The sequence below is a fragment of the Octopus sinensis genome, linkage group LG27 (assembly GCF_006345805.1).
Source record: "Octopus sinensis linkage group LG27, ASM634580v1, whole genome shotgun sequence".
Lineage (NCBI taxonomy): Eukaryota > Metazoa > Mollusca > Cephalopoda > Octopoda > Octopodidae > Octopus > Octopus sinensis.
Genome location: NC_043023.1, coordinates 13,759,715 through 13,777,062, shown reverse-complemented (window position 1 = coordinate 13,777,062; position 17,348 = coordinate 13,759,715). Strand labels below are relative to the sequence as shown.

At 36.3% G+C, this 17,348-nt stretch overlaps 1 protein-coding gene across 4 annotated transcripts in view; it reads left to right on the top strand.

Moving 5' to 3' along the window:
- Positions 1-4,005: 4,005 nt before the first annotated feature.
- Positions 4,006-17,348, top strand: part of LOC115225449 (keratin, type I cytoskeletal 9) — a 42,694-nt gene continuing 29,351 nt past the window's right edge. For all 4 annotated transcript variants that reach the window (XM_029796408.2, XM_029796407.2, XM_029796409.2 and 1 more), the window contains exon 1: positions 4,006-4,162. The gene's annotated coding sequence lies outside the window, so the exon portion shown is untranslated. The remainder of the gene's footprint in view (positions 4,163-17,348) is intronic.

Below are 17,348 nucleotides of genomic sequence, written 5' to 3'. Positions count from 1 at the left end.
AAAGGAAGGAGAGGGAGAGAGAGAGAGAGAGTGAAAACGAGAGAAAGAGTGGGATGTAGTGTGAGGGAATGGTAAGAGTAAAGAAAGTGTAGAGAGTGATGTGCGTCATTGAGAGATGATAGAAGAATAATGGAGGAGGGGGAGAGTGATGCAAAGAGAGAGAGAGAGAGAGAGAAAGGGAAAGGAGAGGCGTGGAAGAGGTGCTGTAACAAGGAAGGGAGGAGGGGGAGAGAAGAGAAGCAATTGGAGGTAAAGTAAGGAGGGAAAGCGGGAGGAGAGACACATTGGGTTGAAAAGGGAGTAGGAGAATAAACGGGGGGGGGTGGAAGGAGTGTAGCAGCATCAAAAGAACAAAGAAGGGGAAGGAAAAGAATAGAGAACTATGGAGGAGATGAGGAGGAGGAGGAGGTGGAGGTGGAGGAGGAGAATCAGTGACAGAAGAACAAAGAAGAAAGAGAAGTAATATAAAAAGGGAGTAGTGGAGGGAGGACTCGAAGCTGCAGGAGAGGTTCAAGGAGAAAGGAGGATGAGATGAGGGGAAGTGATAGGAGGTTAATAAGGAGGAAGGGTAAAGCAGCAGTCGGTGAAAGAACAAGGAAAAGGTGAAAGGTGGAGGAGGAGAGTAGGAGAAGCATAAGGAAGGAGTAGGAGTATGAGGAGGTAGAAAGAGAAAGAAGAGAGAGAAAGAAAAGAAGAAAATGAAGAAAGATAAACAAGAGGAGAGAGGGAGGGAGGAGAGATAGAGAATTGAGTAAAGAGGAAAAGGAGGGAAAAGATGAGAAGATAAAAGGCCAAAAGAGAAATGGAGAAGAAAAGGAGGAGGAGAATGAATAGGAGGGAGAAAGAGAAGATAAAAGTGAGGAGGAAGAGAAAGGGTATAAGTAGAGAGTGAGAGAGTGGACAGGAGAAGGAAAGGAAATACAAAGAGGAGAGAGAGAGAGAGAGAAAGGAGAATAAAATGAAAAAGAAAGATGGAGAAGATGGAGAGGGAAGGAGTATGAGGAATAGTAAGAAGAAGCAGATATCAAAAAAGACGAAAGAAAGAGAAGGAGAAAGATAGATAGATAGAGAGAGAGAGGGGAGTAGGAGAGAAAGAAGAGGGAGAGAAAAGAAGAGAAAAAGTGAAAGAAATGACGTAAATTTAATGGAGGAGGAGGAATATGAGTAAGAGAGAAGAAATGTGAAGGAGGAGAATGAATGCGAAGGGGGAAAGAGTAAGTAAAGTGTTATCAGAAGAGAGGGAGTAATAGAGAGAAGGAGAGAAAGAAATTAGAAGAGAAGAAAGAGAGAGAAAAGGTAGATAGAGAGCGGAAGAAAGGAAGAGGGGAAGAGAGAGAAAAAATAGTAAATTAAGAGAAAGAAAGAGAGAGGTAGAAATAGAGAGGAAGACGAGGAGAGAGAGAAATTAAATTGCGACAAACAGAAGGGGGAGGTAGAGAGATAGAGAGAGAGAGAGAGAGAGAAAGAGAGAAAATAAGAAAGCAGGAAAGAGAAAGAGAGAGAAGGGAGAGAAAATAAGATAGCGACAAAGAGAGGGAAAGTAGACAGAGAGAAAGAGAGAGAGAAAGGGAAATGAGCGAGAAAATAGAAAAGGTAGGAAAAGGAAAAGAGAGAGCAAATACGATAGGGAGAGAGAGAGAGGGGGAAAATATGATAAGGAGAAAAAGAGCGAAAAATAGATAAAGGTAGATAGAAAGCTAGATGAAGTAGAGAGAAAGAAAGATAAAGATAGAGAGAAAGGAAGAGAGATTGAGTTGGAGAAAGCAAAAGAGAGAGGGAAAAGAGAAAGTGAAAGAAAGATGAAGATGGACAGAAAGAAAGAAAGAAAAGAGGAATTGAATCAGGGGAAAGCAAAAGAGTGAGAGAGAGGAAAAAGAAAGAGAGAAAGAAAGATAAAAATAGACAGAAAGAAAGAGTAAGAGAGAGAGAGACGAAGTAGGAAAAAGTAAAAGGGAGATTTAGACTAAGAAAGAGAAAAGTGAGAGAAATAAAAGAGAGAGAGAGATAGACAAAAAGAAAGAAAGAAAACGAGTGAGAGAGAGAGAGAGAGAGTGAAAGAAAGAAAAGAACAAAGAAAATAAACTGTCAGATAACGCTTGAATGTGAGAGAGTGGAAAGGGAGAGAAATAAAAGAGAGAGAAAGAAAAAGAGTAAGAGACAGACAGAGAGTGGGAGAGAAAAGAAAAAAGGAAAATAAACTGTAAGATAACGCTTGAATGTGAGAGAGTGGAAAGAGAGAGAGACATAAAAGAGAGAGAAAGACAGACAAAAAGAAACAAAAAGAGTGAGAGAGCGAGTGAAAGAAAAAGAGTAAGAGACAGACAGAGAGTGAGAGAGAAAGAAAAAAGGAAAATAAATGTAAGATAACGCTTGAATGTGAGAGAGAGAGGAAAGAGAGAGACATAAAAGAGAGAGAAAGAAAAAGAGTAAGAGAAAAGAGAGAGGAATAAAAGAGTGCGAAAGATAGACAAAAAGAAACAAAAAGAGTGAGAGAGTGAGAGAGCGAGTCGAAGAAAAGAAAAAGAGTAAGAGACAGAGAGAGTGAGAGAGGAAAGAAAAAAGAAACAATAAACTGTAAGATAACGCTTGAATGTGAGAGAGAGGAAAGAGAGCGATATAAAAGAGAGAGAGAAAGACAGACAAAAAGAAACAAAAAGAGTGAGTGAGAGAGCGAGTGAAAGAAAAGAAAAAGAGTAAGAGACAGAGAGTGGGAGAGAAAAGAAAAAAGAAACAATAAACTGTAAGATAACGCTTGAATGTGAGAGAGAGAGGAAAGAGAGAGAGACATAAAAGAGAGAGAAAGACAGACAAAAAGAAACAAAAAGAGTGAGTGAGAGAGCGAGTGAAAGAAAAGAAAAAGAGTAAGAGACAGAGAGTGGGAGAGAAAAGAAAAAAGGAAAATAAACTGTAAGATAACGCTTGAATGTGAGAGAGTGGAAAGAGAGAGAGACATAAAAGAGAGAGAAAGACAGACAAAAAGAAACAAAAAGAGTGAGAGAGCGAGTGAAAGAAAAGAGTAAGAGACAGACAGAGAGTGAGAGAGAAAAGAAAAAAGGAAAATAAACTGTAAGATAACGCTTGAATGTGAGAGAGAGAGGAAAGAGAGAGACATAAAAGAGAGAGAGAAAAGAAAAAGAGTAAGAGAAAAGAGAGAGGAATAAAAGAGTGCGAAAGATAGACAAAAAAGAAACAAAAAGAGTGAGTGAGAGAGTGAGAGAGCGAGTCGAAGAAAAGAAAAAGAGTAAGAGACAGAGAGAGAGAGAGAGAGAGAAAGAAAAAAGAAACAATAAACTGTAAGATAACGCTTGAATGTGAGAGAGAGGAAAGAGAGCGATATAAAAGAGAGAGAGAAAGACAGACAAAAAGAAACAAAAAGAGTGAGTGAGAGAGCGAGTGAAAGAAAAGAAAAAGAGTAAGAGACAGAGAGTGGGAGAGAAAAGAAAAAAAGGAAAATAACTGTAAGATAACGCTTGAATGTGAGAGAGAGAGGAAAGAGAGAGAGACATAAAAGAGAGAGAAAGACAGACAAAAAGAAACAAAAAGAGTGAGTGAGAGAGCGAGTGAAAGAAAAGAAAAAGAGTAAGAGACAGAGAGAGAGAGAGAAAAGAAAAAAGGAAAATAAACTGTAAGATAACGCTTGAATGTGAGAGAGAGGAAAGAGAGCGATATAAAAGAGAGAGAGAAAGACAGACAAAAAGAAACAAAAAGAGTGAGTGAGAGAGCGAGTGAAAGAAAAGAAAAAGAGTAAGAGACAGAGAGTGGGAGAGAAAAGAAAAAAGGAAAATAAACTGTAAGATAACGCTTGAATGTGAGAGAGGAAAGAGAGGGAGACATAAAAGAGAGATAAAGACAGACAAAAAGAAACAAAAAGAGTGAGTGAGAGAGCGAGTGAAAGAAAAGAAAAAGAGTAAGAGACAGAGAGTGGGAGAGAAAAGAAAAAAGAAAAACACAAAATGTAAGATAATAACGCTTGAATGTGTAAGCTGCAACGCGATTGGCTGCGAGGTACCGTTGGCGCATGCGTACTTGTGTCTTTCTTCCCAGTCGTCCTTTCCCCAGTTCGCGGTGTTCTACTTTGGTTGATCTTAGTGTCGGCCGCGCTGTTTGTACACCATAGTTTTTTTTTTCCACCCCCGTTTGTCTGGTTAAATATACAGCCGAGGTAAATGAAAACCATTTTATTCGATTCTCCATTCCCTCTGCTCTGAATTTCAATGAATTTCTTCCCACTTTTCTCCATTTTTTCCGCCCGTTTTCCGCCTCAGAAATATCGATGCCATTTTTTTTTCCTTCCCCCGCCATGTTTCTTCTTCTTCCGTCTTCATCTCGCCATCTTGGTTTTTATCTCTTCTTTTTGTTCTTTCTCGCATTCGGCGCAGGATTTACGCCGAAAATTTCAACGAAACATCACCAAAAACACACCCAAAACATTCCTCATCCATTTATTAACACTTTTATGTAATTTTAATCCGTTTTTTTCCAGCTTTTCCATGGTTTTTCTGTAATCACATTTTTCCCCCCAATTTATTAAATGCCTCACGTTTAACCGGCATTCAACGGCGATCGATAAGGTCGAGGCTATTATGATGTTTCACTTCGTGTGGAGAGATTTACTAATTTATTCTTAGAATTAGGACGAATTAAGATCATTTTTAGCCAACAAGAAAATGAATTTTATATATAATTTCAGCCATAATTGTCTTTTAGCCGACCCGCTATCATGTGCACACTGTGTGCGTATATGTATGTATATATAGAAATGTGTGTGTGTGTGTGTATATATATATATATATATATAGAAATGTGTGTGTATATATATATATATATATAGAAATGTGTGTGTATATATATATATATATATATATATAGAAATGTGTGTGTATGTATATATATATATATATAGAATGTGTGTGTATATATATATATATATATATATATAGAATGTGTGTGTATATATATATATTATATATATATAGAAAGTGTGTGTGTGTATATATAGAAATAATTGTGTATATATATAGAAATAATTGTGTGTGTATATATATATAGAGAAATAATGTGTGTGTGTATATATATAAAAATAATTGTGTATATATATATATATATAGAAAGTGTGTGTGTGTGTGTATATAGAGAAATAATGTGTGTGTATATATATAGAAATAATTGTGTGTATATATAGAAATAATTGTGTGTATATATAGAAATAATTGTGTGTGTATATAGAAATAATTGTGTGTGTATATAGAAATAATGTGTGTGTGTATATATATAGAAATAATCGTGTTTATATATATATATATATAGAAAAATATTGTGTATATATATAGAAATAATTGTGTGTGTATATATAGAGAAATAATGTGTGTATATATATTATAAATGTATGTATATATATTTATAAATGTGTGTGTGTATATATAGTGGCACTTAACTTTTAGAGTCCCCACTATTTTACACACAGGAAAAATATATGTAATTTATATATACTGTTTAGCAGTTGTGTGTATATAAAACCTTAGGGTTTAATGGTGAAAATTTTAAAATCAAATCTTTAGTCACTTGTTTTATTAGGACATTGAGAATACACATTCTATGAATAGATTATCAATATATATATATATATATATATATATATTTATATATACACATTTGATTTCCCCTCAGACATATGTAGGCTCTATTGTCCTTTAGCTGTCCCACTTTGTATGTTATGTGCGTATGTAGTCATATGGTGGGCACTGTTAACTTTTAGAGGTCCCACTGTTACGCATGTGCGTATGCATTGTTTAGTGTAGTCGATGCTGACCTTCAAAGGCCCTAATTTTGTGTCCTTATTTTATTATATACAAAATTTATTCTAGATACTCTGCTTGACATTTAAAAGTAGATTTCTGTATATCATTTTCGTTTTGTTTGACCATTTTTAATTTTCAGTGTATATGATCAAACTGTCATCGGGGAAACCAGAAATATGTGTGTAATATAGGGCTTTGTTCAAAGAAGGGCTTATTTTAATGAGAGAAAGTGGCACTGCTAACTTTTAGTGGTCCTTAATACATAAACGAAATGTATTTTTTATAAGGGAAGACGAAAGGGAGAAAGAAAGGCACTGATATCTTTTAGAGGTCCTGGTCACTCACTCTAGCTGGATAATCTCTGGATAAATGACCGATTCAGGTTTAAAGATTTGGCAGGTGGGGTGGGAGAAATATTTTTATTTTCTCACAATCGTATGAATTCTTTGGGTGTAGCACGCAAATAAACAATTTTGTGGAAATTCCCCCCCACAAAACAAAAGCTATGAGAAACTAGAATTCGCTTTTGCCTTTTCATTGATAGACTGAAGGCAGCGAAAGTCCTGGGGGTCCATTTTGCCCGGCTAAAATGCTTGAAGGCGGTTTCCCACCATGGCCCGCAGTCTATTGAAATAGTTAAAAGATTAGATATATGAGAAAAGAAGTTTTACTTATTAACGTCTAGGGGTGGGGATTGTTTTTCACATATATAAAATTTGGCAATCTTTCGACCTTTCCGTAAAAAAAATTTTTTTTTACATATGGATTTGCGGGAACTTTTGAAGTAATGAGAGCGAAAGAGACTAAGAGGAAGCGATTTTATGACGAGGGAATTTCTTTTGAAGTTATCAAAGCATTGATGTACATGTGTGTGTTTGATGGGGTGTGGGGAGACAGACAGTATGTTGTGTAAGTGAAGTGCTTCTGTTAGTGTGTGTGAAGAGACAGAGTAATGTGTGAAAGAAAGAGATAACTGAAATTTTTTACTCGGTGTATGTGTATATGTATGTATGTATGTATATTACTTCAAAAGTTCTCGCAAGCCCATACGTTAAAAAAAAAAAATTTTACGGAAATCGACGGAAAGGTCTACTAGAGACGAAAGATTGCCAAATTTAATTCTTTGATTACGCTCGTTTCATACTACATGGAGATATAAATGCCTTCATAATGTTAGTTTAAACTGTGTATTTCTTCAGATTAGGTATGAAAAATGGTTTAATTTTAGTAACTAGAGCACATATACATGTTTATGTAAGTTTAAATTATTTACAAAATGAGCGGTAAATCGCCATCAAAGCGTTGCACAATACGTTGCTTTATTTTCTACCTGTTCATAACACTCGGAGTTCAATTCTTGTTGAAATCAGTTTTTTGTTTTTAATTTATTGTTTTCCGGAATGGATGAACTAAAGGTACTAAGTGATGTAATTGAGGTCGATATATAATATATGCACTATTTACTTTTAGCGTCCCAATTTAAAAAAAAAAAATATTGTTAGCAATATATAAAATTTTATTATTGCCAGTTTCAAAAGATTTTATTTTATTTAAATAAAAAATGTTCCCCCCTCGGTTTGTTTCTCTTCACACACCCATTTATTGATTTTTTTTTTTAGAAAAATTTTTTATTGCAACACCGATGACGAATTTTTTCATATTTTAAACGTCAGTCTCTGTTTTCAGGAATTGACCGGTGATCGATTTGCTATATATCAATCATATATAGCAAACAGCACTCGTTGACTTTTTAGAGATTTTTTTTTTTTTTTTCAAAACTAAGCTATGCCTGACCTTAAAGCTTGGTAGATCCTTTTTGTATTGCCTTACCCCGACTGTGCTCACCAAAAATTTATAAAGGGGGCTATGAGCTGCGTGTGTGTGTGTGTCTGCTTAAAGCATTAAAGAGAAATTATACACATTTAATTTACGCTTTAAACTAGGGGTTCTCAACTATTTATCTATGGACCCTTTAGATTACTATTCTATTCTGATGGACCTCCTTAATTATTTGATATTTAGGCAAGTCTAGCTTTGTAGAAACTGCTTTCAAAATTCCTGTTTTGTTTGTTGTTTCTTGCATTATATACTTCTAAAGCAAGTTTTTTTTCAAGGGCTCCCCTTTATTGATTCCCAATTTAAAAATCAATGAATCCTGGTTGAGAACTGCTGTGTGAATTCTCCGTGGTGAATTTCCTGGTTGTGGTAATTAATCCCTTGCCCGCCCCATTTCCATCAGAAACCTTAGGTACCGTTATTTTTTGCGGGAAAAACTTCCTTTTTAAACCCTGCTTCTAATTTTAAGTATTTTTGAATTTACTGGGTTTTTTTTTTTTACTCATTAGAACTCGCCTTTTAAAGGTTTCAAGGCAATCAATCGGTATTGGTCTCAAAGTGACATATATTTGTTCGGCAAAGGCCAATATCGATTGATTTGTCAGTTTCGAACCGTATTTCAGAATTAGCTACGATCGCACATTCGTTGATGGTTGTCCAAACTAACAGATTTAACTATTAATCCAATGCGGATTAAATTCGTGCTGCTTATATTTGAATTTACTGGATTTTCTTGTACGAACGAACTCTACCACTCAAAAAAAAAAATATATATATATATATATATATAAATATATATATATATATATAAGTCCATGCGTGTGTTCGCGCTTCGATTAGAACCCGCCATGAAAGGTTTCAAACCGTCGGTGGTGGTCAAGGCCAGTACTCTACAACCGATTTTCACTTGCGGCACACTTATATTTTCTACATTCAGCGGCACAATTGGGGAGAAATTATATTCAGGTTGCGGAGCGCACTGCTCTACACAGAGATTTAGGCATTAAATCTAATGTGTATTTTGTTCAAAATTTGAGGGAGAGTGAAAATGATGAAATGGGATCAGTTCGGCCATTCTTTCGTTACTAGCATGCCTAAATGTTGCAGATAGGGGCGATCTTTCGCCTCTAGTAGACCTTCCGTCAAAAAATTTTTTTTTTTTTTACATATGGGCTTGCGGGAACTTTTGAAGTAATATACATACATATACACATACACCGAGTAAAAAAATTCAGTTATCTCTTTCTCTTTCACACATTACTCTGTCTCTTCACACACACTAACAGAAGCACTTCACTTACACAACATACTGTCTGTCTCCCACACACACACATGTACATCAATGCTTCCCATGCACGGTAACTTCAAAAGAACTTCCCTCGTCATACAATCGCTTTCTCTTAGCCTCTTTCGCTCTCATTACTTCAAAAGTTCCCGCAAGCCCATATGTAAAAAAAAAAAAAATTTTTTTTACGGAAATCGACGGAAAGGTCTACTAGAGACGAAAGATCGCCATTTCGTTACTACCATGCCTAAATGTTGCCGATAGGTGTTAAAATATAATTTATTGGCAATAGATCGAAGCATTAGGTATCTTCACAATGTAATTTTTGCAATAAACACGTGGGTTCGAAGGGTTTTACAAGAAGCTGGCCGGTAAAAAATACCGGGTGAAATAGAACAAAGTCTTTGAGTTACGGAAGCGTTGCTTTATTTGAAACGAAATTTTGCCGCAACGTGGAATGTGTCCTCCTCCTCCGGCAATATTTTCCGTGTAGCATGGAAGCCATTGGAAATTGCATACACGTGACAGCAGGTGCGGTGGGGTGTGTGTGTGTGTGTCCGTGTGTCCTTAATCCACACAGTTCACTGGGGCAGCTTACTGAGTTTCTTTCCCTAGCAGTGCGGGTTCAGATCGAATCTAATATTAGAAAATAATAGTGTATATTAAAGGTATGGCATACGCCCTCCGTAACCTTATTTTTTAAAAATTTTCTACGGAAACCTTTCAGATGCTGTGGATGAGAATTTATGAAAAAAATTTTCCGATGATCGGGAGGGGAGTCGCGGAAAAATTCGCTCGTCTCGTCTCTTCTTCGATAGCTTTATGAATTTCCACAAATATATTTGTGTTTAGTTACATCAGAATTTATAGTAATTTTTACCGCCTAATAGATATTTGTAGGAAATTCCATTAAAAAAAAAAAAAAAAATTTTTTTTTTTAGGTATGAGGAAACGTGACCAATTCATGTTAATTTCGCTCACATTCCTTTCGGATTTTTTCATTTATTTTTCCCCCCCACATAGACTTCTGATATAATCGAAATCTACACCATTTGAATGGTATTTGCAGGAAATTTCATTATTTTCTCATAACTTGCAAAAAAAAAAAAAATTGGACCATTTTTTTTTTTTTTTGAAATTTCTACAAATACCTTTGCAAATGGGGTAGATATATAATGTATAATTGTAAAAAAAAAACCCAAAAAACTTTTTTTATTTTGTTATGAGGAAACGTGACCAATTCATGTTAATTTCTCTCACACCTTTCGGATTTTTTTTTTTTTTGAAATTTCTACAAATACCTTTACAAATGGGGTAGATATATAATGATGTATAATTGTAATACATTTTCAGAATATGTTGTGAAAATTTTTGCAAAGGTACGGAGAGAAAATGCCACTTTCCCAGTATTATTTATAATGTAGGACAATGATATATAGACAAAGCTAAAGGTGGAAGTTCTTTGTTTTATGTCTAAGAACAGCTTGAAAATAAATTTATATTCAATTCTAGCCACCTTGTTAATTATAAATAAAAAAGTGTGTGTATACATATATATGTATACACAGCCATAGAAATGCATCTGGTGTTTGTGAAGATTTTTAGCAAGCCTTAAATGGAAGCCAATCTCACAAAATGTTTCTAAGACATGTCAAAGTTTTTAACTTTCTCATTTCTCTTTCAGACTTGTTGGCAGCACCAGACAATGGCAGATTGCATATCTGACACTGGAAGTGTAAATAAAAGCACATATTGTGCTTGTGGCTCTAGCTGCCTATCCCAGTGATTTGGAGCTAGTTTGTTTGTTGTTGAATGTGGCTGCTTCCTTTGTATTTTAGGGTCAGCAAAGAGCTGGAGGCCTTTGGATGGCTGGGATGTTTCATCTGTAGCCAAAGGAAACAAATCTCAGCTGCTGTTTGGTGTCTGGTGTCATCAGGACGATCAAGTTCTCCTGCAGGTCTGGGTACATCAATGAGGGCCGTAGCCCAGTTGCTTAACCCTGTCTGATTAAATGTGATGCTTATTTATTTGCATTGTCTTGAATTAATCATGCATAATCTTGTAGCTTCAAGATTTTGATCATATGATTGTTTTTAGAATGACATTGTTGGTTAGGTGTGAGAAACCAGATCTGGCTGGTTTGTACATAAAACAAATGGACCATCTGGGCCTGATTGTGGCTGGTTTAAATGCTAAACTGTTTGAGTAGCAAAATCTCGCTACCCTATGTGTTGTGTGGTACCTAGAGAGAGCAAGTTAGCACTTGCATAAGAAGTGGGTATTTCACATCCTGTAGATCTGGCAGACATAATCTGATTGAAATTTTCTTACTAGACAAGCTCCAGTATCCACTGTCTCAAACCTGCCATGCTCTGATTCTTCTTCAAGGACATTAGTTTATTTAGATACAGACAGTAAGAGGCATGGATAATTTTCTGCATTGATGTAGTTTTAGTTGGTAAGAGCCACCCCTAGAAATTAATAAAAAATATCACATTTTAGCCAATTAGAAGCTTCCATTGCCAACATAGGTGAAGTTGTACTTATTTGTTAATGGGGAACAGTGCATGCACACACAATCTAGGATAAGACTGAAGATAAAATCATTTCATGGTTTAAATAAGGAGCCAGTCTTAAACTATACAATAATATCTTTGATTAAAATGGACATAAACTGTTTCTGAAAATAAGATAAAATTAGCCTGAAGGTCATTGATCACTGCTATTTGATTAAGAATTGTTTTATATATATATATATATACATAATTAAAAAACCAACACATCAGGGTTCATTGTTTTCTTACCCTTGTACGTGTGCTGTCTCCAAAGCAGATAATTGACTTCCACTATGTTGGCAATGGAGGTTTCAGATTATCTAAAATTACATGACTTTGAAAGATGGTTAACGTCTTTATTTATAATTTTTTTTAGAAAAGGAAAAAAAAATGATTAACAAAAAGAAAACATTTTTATGGAAAGAGTATAAACAGATCGAGATTGTTACATGTGCATGTATATGTGGTATAAAATGCTCAAATACATCTACTCAAGATAAACTATTTATTTAGGATGTTATCTGCCAGAGAGTGTTTATAAAAACCTGTTTAATCCTTCAGATTGTTGTTGCTTAGGTGTTTCAAAATATCCAGTTTCCAACTGAATATTAATCACCCGGTTATTTTTGGATAGCAACCAATTCTTTATGTTGGCTGCAGATATAGGTGAAGACGTGGCTGTGTGGTTACATACTGCTCTTATCAAGCAAGGTTTCAGGTTCAGTCCCATTGTGGAGCATTTTGCACAAGTGCCTTCTATTGCTTCAAGCTGACCAAAAGCTTTGTGAGTGGTTCTTTGTTGATGAAAACTGGTAGAAGCTCGTGTGTTGTCACCATCGTGCGAGCAGTCGGTCAAGTCTTATGTGAGAATATGCCTGCTCTAGGAGAATGTTGCCTTACTTAAAACCAGGTGAGGATTGGTTTACACAAAGGGCATGGGCATTGAAAATCTTTGTCCGACTGGTGCAAGCATGGAATGGTGATGACTTGCTAAATGATAATTTGGATTTTGGTCCATGGTAATCGTTCCAGTTCCTATATACTCAGATCTCACCACAGTCGATTTGGCCTTTCATCCCTTTTGAGACCGATAAAGTTTTTGGGCTTGGATTTTCTTTTTCACTCTGCCCGTCTGATTTTTTTTTTTTCTCTTCTGGAAGAAATTGTTTGCAGCGAGACATGAAGATGGGACGAGCTGTGCTCAGGTCCCAAAGTCCTTCCTCTCCATTCGGGGTTCAAACTCTGTTAAGCTGCATGGTGAACCCATAGTGTCAGTGCCATCAATAAAGCACTGGGTTATATGCTGTGAACTGGTTGGCAATAAGCAGGGCATCCGGCTGCAGAAACCCATGGCAGCATATTCGCAAGATGATGTATAAAATATATCTTAGTTTGAACCTCTATTGATTGCTTCATTACAAGATGTCTGTAAATATGTGAAATATAATGAGCCCCCTTTTTTTTTTCCAGCATTTTTTTACCCTTTTCTTTCAGTCATAACGATTGGCTAATAAACGTTTTTGTAAAAATTGATTTTTTTTAAACGTTGATACGATCTGGGGGTTTTTATGTCCTAATCGTCGGGAATTTGTAAATTAAACTTGTACATGTATGTCTATATATACACTAACACATACCAGGTGGCCCAAAAGTCACTAGAGCATTTCAAAGTATAACCCCTTTTATTAGATATTGAGATTCTTTTATAAACCAGGAATGGAAAATCTTTTTAGTTTTGAAAATTGTCCTTCAGATGGCTGGTATTTTGTGCTTGACAACTGGGCCTTTTCTCACCACATTTTAAAATGTGGATAGTTGAACAGTTGGTGTAACCAGTGATGTTCTGACTTTTGAGCCATCGTATAAACATTTCCATGTGCTTCGCCGGAGAGAGCAGATGTCTGTTCGACTTCGCCAGGTATATTGATCGTTTATTTATGATGTGTTCAGAATCAGTTCTACTGATGAACATAGTCGTATTTGATGCGTTAAGTGTGAAATCACAGGTGATATAGAACTAAATTCATTTTTTAAATGTCTTGCTTCGAAAACTGCATTAGGTACGATTAGTGAAATTTTGGTAGTAATGACTTATGTCCCTCTTAGTGTGAGGCATTTGTGTGTAATAATGCCCTCTATACAATATATATATATATAAAATGGTGAGCTCTCCTGTAGTCGTAAATGACAGATCCCGCTTCTTGTTGTCCATATTTTGATCTCGAGTTGGCCTTTGAGACGTAATTGTGCAGACCGGTGATCTTGGGTCAGTTTAGGCGAGCCCAACCATGCTTATATTGTGCTGCGAACCCGCAATCACCACAGACAAAATCATTTCAAGCTGGTTCCTCTTCTAGTAAATCATGTTTCTGTCTTGCTTCCAACCGTTTTTAATTAATGAATCCCCACCTTCATTCGTTTCGTTTCTCAGCAGTGTCTTCCCAGAAGCGAGATCAATATTCCATCGTTTGAAGTTATCCATAAGCTTCCGCTTGTAGAGTGAGTGAGAAATGTAGAAATTTTCCATTTGTGTCGGTAAGACGAACCGGCATATTATAGAATTTGATTGCCTTTGAACGGGCTTATCGAAAGCGACCCCCTCCCCTTCAGACTGTGGCTTGTTTACTGCAATCCTAACGCTAGCGGGTTCCGCTAAACCAGTGCTTTTAAACATTTTTGCTGGAGCGGAACCCCAAGGAAACATTTCCTCTGGCTCGAGGAACCCCTGTGCAATAATTTAATAGTCTTATGCACACACATATCTGCACAGGAGAATTTAAAATTACTGCCGATTTTAGCAGTTTTGTAACTTCTTGCGAAACCCTGGTTGAAAACCACACTGCGCTAAACCCTCAAAGTTGTGCTCCAGCATAGCCGTAATCCAATGGCTGGAGCATGCTTGTGTGTGTGTCTGTAGATGTATAAATTCGTGCGTAGCTAAATCGTTAGTTTTTGTGATAAAACAAGTCGTAAAATTTGCTGGCGCACCCTCACATATTGAGTTTTGTTTAATTACTTTAAAATATATCGGGAATCTATTGTGTATGTCTGTCAGAAATTATGAAAAGCTAGGTTTTCAGTGCAGTTTTTCTCAAATCTTTGAAAAGTAGGGCGACAGATGTGTTTGTCCGCTTAACTGGTTTTTGTATTTTAAACTACGTAGAAACATTTTTTTGGGTTAAACTAGACTCAGTAGCCGTTTATGGATAAAATATTACAAATTTGATACACAGCTGTGTGTATGTGTATATATACACATAATCCGAAATGTACAGTATTATATGACCACCACGGCTGATCGTACCAATCGGTTTCACGCAAGGTTGGTAAGATCAGCCGTGATGGATATATATATATATATATATCCTATGTTGTATATAGCCAGTTAGCTTTACTTTCTATGAGCGTGCACGTGTATACACACACACGAGTGGTATATGATGTGGATAGTTGAATAATTGGTGATTTGGTGGGCTAGTTTTCTTTATTTTTGCCGATTTGTGAATGTACAGTTGCATCGTATAATGCAGGACGCGTGTAAGCATAATTTGTTCTACACTGAAATTAATACTAATCGAAAAAGTTGTGAAACGGCTGTAACCCCTTGGTTAAATATAATATTCACTTCCTATACCTCCTGACTTGAATGTGTGTTTTGTTAAAATTACCGGTTTTGTTTTTATAAATATTTTACAAATAGGTAAATATTTCGTGAAGAACCCGCCAAATTTCTTTCCACCGGGTTTTTCTCCGAGTGCATTCAACGTGTCTGACCTCCAAACCCGCAGCAATCCCCCCTTTTTTTTCCTCATGGGAGGGGGGGTAAGGTGGTGGAGACGTCGGAGTTCCCCCACCAGCGGTTTTCCTTTCCCAGGTTATTTCGCATAAATCACGCGTAAACGGCTCCTTTCCCCAGACACGTTGAGTGCTCTCGAAAAACCCTATGAAAAAAAGATCTCACACCGAGGTACGAACTGTTCCATTACGAAATATTTACCATCGGGAATCTATTGTGTATGTCTATCAGAAATTATGCAAAACTAGGTTTTCAGTGCAGTTTTTCTCAGAAAATCTTTGAAAATGTAGGGCGACAGATGTGTTTGTTCGCTTTACTGGTTTTTCTATTTCAAACTACGTAGAAACGTTTTTTGGGTTAGACTAGACTTTTTGCTTGTCAACGAAATTATAAATAATATAAGACCACGTGTTTATGTGACAAATTCCTGTTACAAATCGTCTACAGCTGGATCATATTTCTGCAAGCAATATCTCTTTTCTCGATTGGATTGTGGTCATTAAATGCCTGGGTTGTAGCCACTTAAGCTATTCGTGGCCTGGGCCTAAACGTATTTAAGTTCGCGCTCGCGTATATATATATATATATATATAATGTCGGTGGCACATAAAATCACCCACTACACTCTCGGAGTGGTTGGCGTTAGGAAGGGCATCCTAACACTGTAGAAACACTGCCAGATCTGACTGGCCTGGTGCAGCCTTCGGGCTCCCCAGACCCCAGTTGAACCGTCCAACCCATGCTAGCATGGAAAGCGGACGTTAAACGATGATGATGGTGAATGTGTGTGTGTGTGTATGAACACGATACTATAGTTGGGATGTTTTTATTTCGGTCGAGTCAGTTTCGCCTGTGGATGTAAGAGCTCTTTCGGGTTCACAAAGAGCCTGAAGGTCCTCTGAACCTACACGTGTAACTTGGATAGGTGACTGGCTCGGTTAAAATTATACACGTGTGTATTTAAGATATCTTTAAAGGTCCTATAGTCCGTCTGTGTAGTGGGTCGTCTCTGGGGTGGCAGAGGTAAAGAATTCGTACACCACCGGTTTTCGGCGGCACAAAACCCCCTAACCACTGGGTGTATCTATCTATCTTTTATACTTTCGCCAATTACCGTTGCGATCTTTTGCGGTGAGATGAAGGCAGGGAATGAGTGTTTATAGATAGATAGCTGCAAATCTAGAAATTGATTTATTCTTGTTGAAAATTTTAAGATTATCTGGAATGAGCACTTAGTGTGTGTGTGTGTGTCGTATTTTAACGGCCATGCTCCATGCAGGCTGCTTCACCTGGACATATTTACCACACGTCTATTGTTAGCTTCGACTATATTCATAGGTTTAATTCCATTCTCTCTCTCTAGTATACACACACACACACACTGTGTGTAATATGCACTCAGCTGTCTGTTTTAGACTGTTCTCTATTGGGTGTGTATATACCGATCTCTCTTTCATGTATATATGGTCGTATGATTTCATCCTCTTTAGACTAGCTTTCTATAGGATCTATATATATATATATACAATATAGGTATTTCTGTCTGTATTTAGTCGAATATATATTAGTCTACTTAGGCTATAGTCTTTCTTATGTATGTTGGGCTGTAACGAATCTCTCTCTCTCTCTCACACACACACACACACACACACACACACACACACACACACACACACACACACACACACACACACACACTTACTTTCCTATCTATTGAATTCCTTTCTGCTATTTGCCATTATCAAATGTTGCTTTCGGAAATTCAAGAAGCCGATACCAGATTTAGATACGAAAGTGTGTGTGTGTATGTATATATTTATGTATATATATATATATGTGTGTGTGTATATATATATATATTTATGTATATATATATATGTGTGTGTGTATATATATATATATATTTATGTATGTGTGTGTATATATTTATGTATATATATGTGTGTGTGTGTATATATATTTATGTATATATGTGTGTGTATATATATTTATGTATATATGTGTGTGTGTATATATATATTTATGTATATGTGTGTGTGTGTGTGTGTATGTATATATGTGTGTATGTGTGTGTGTAT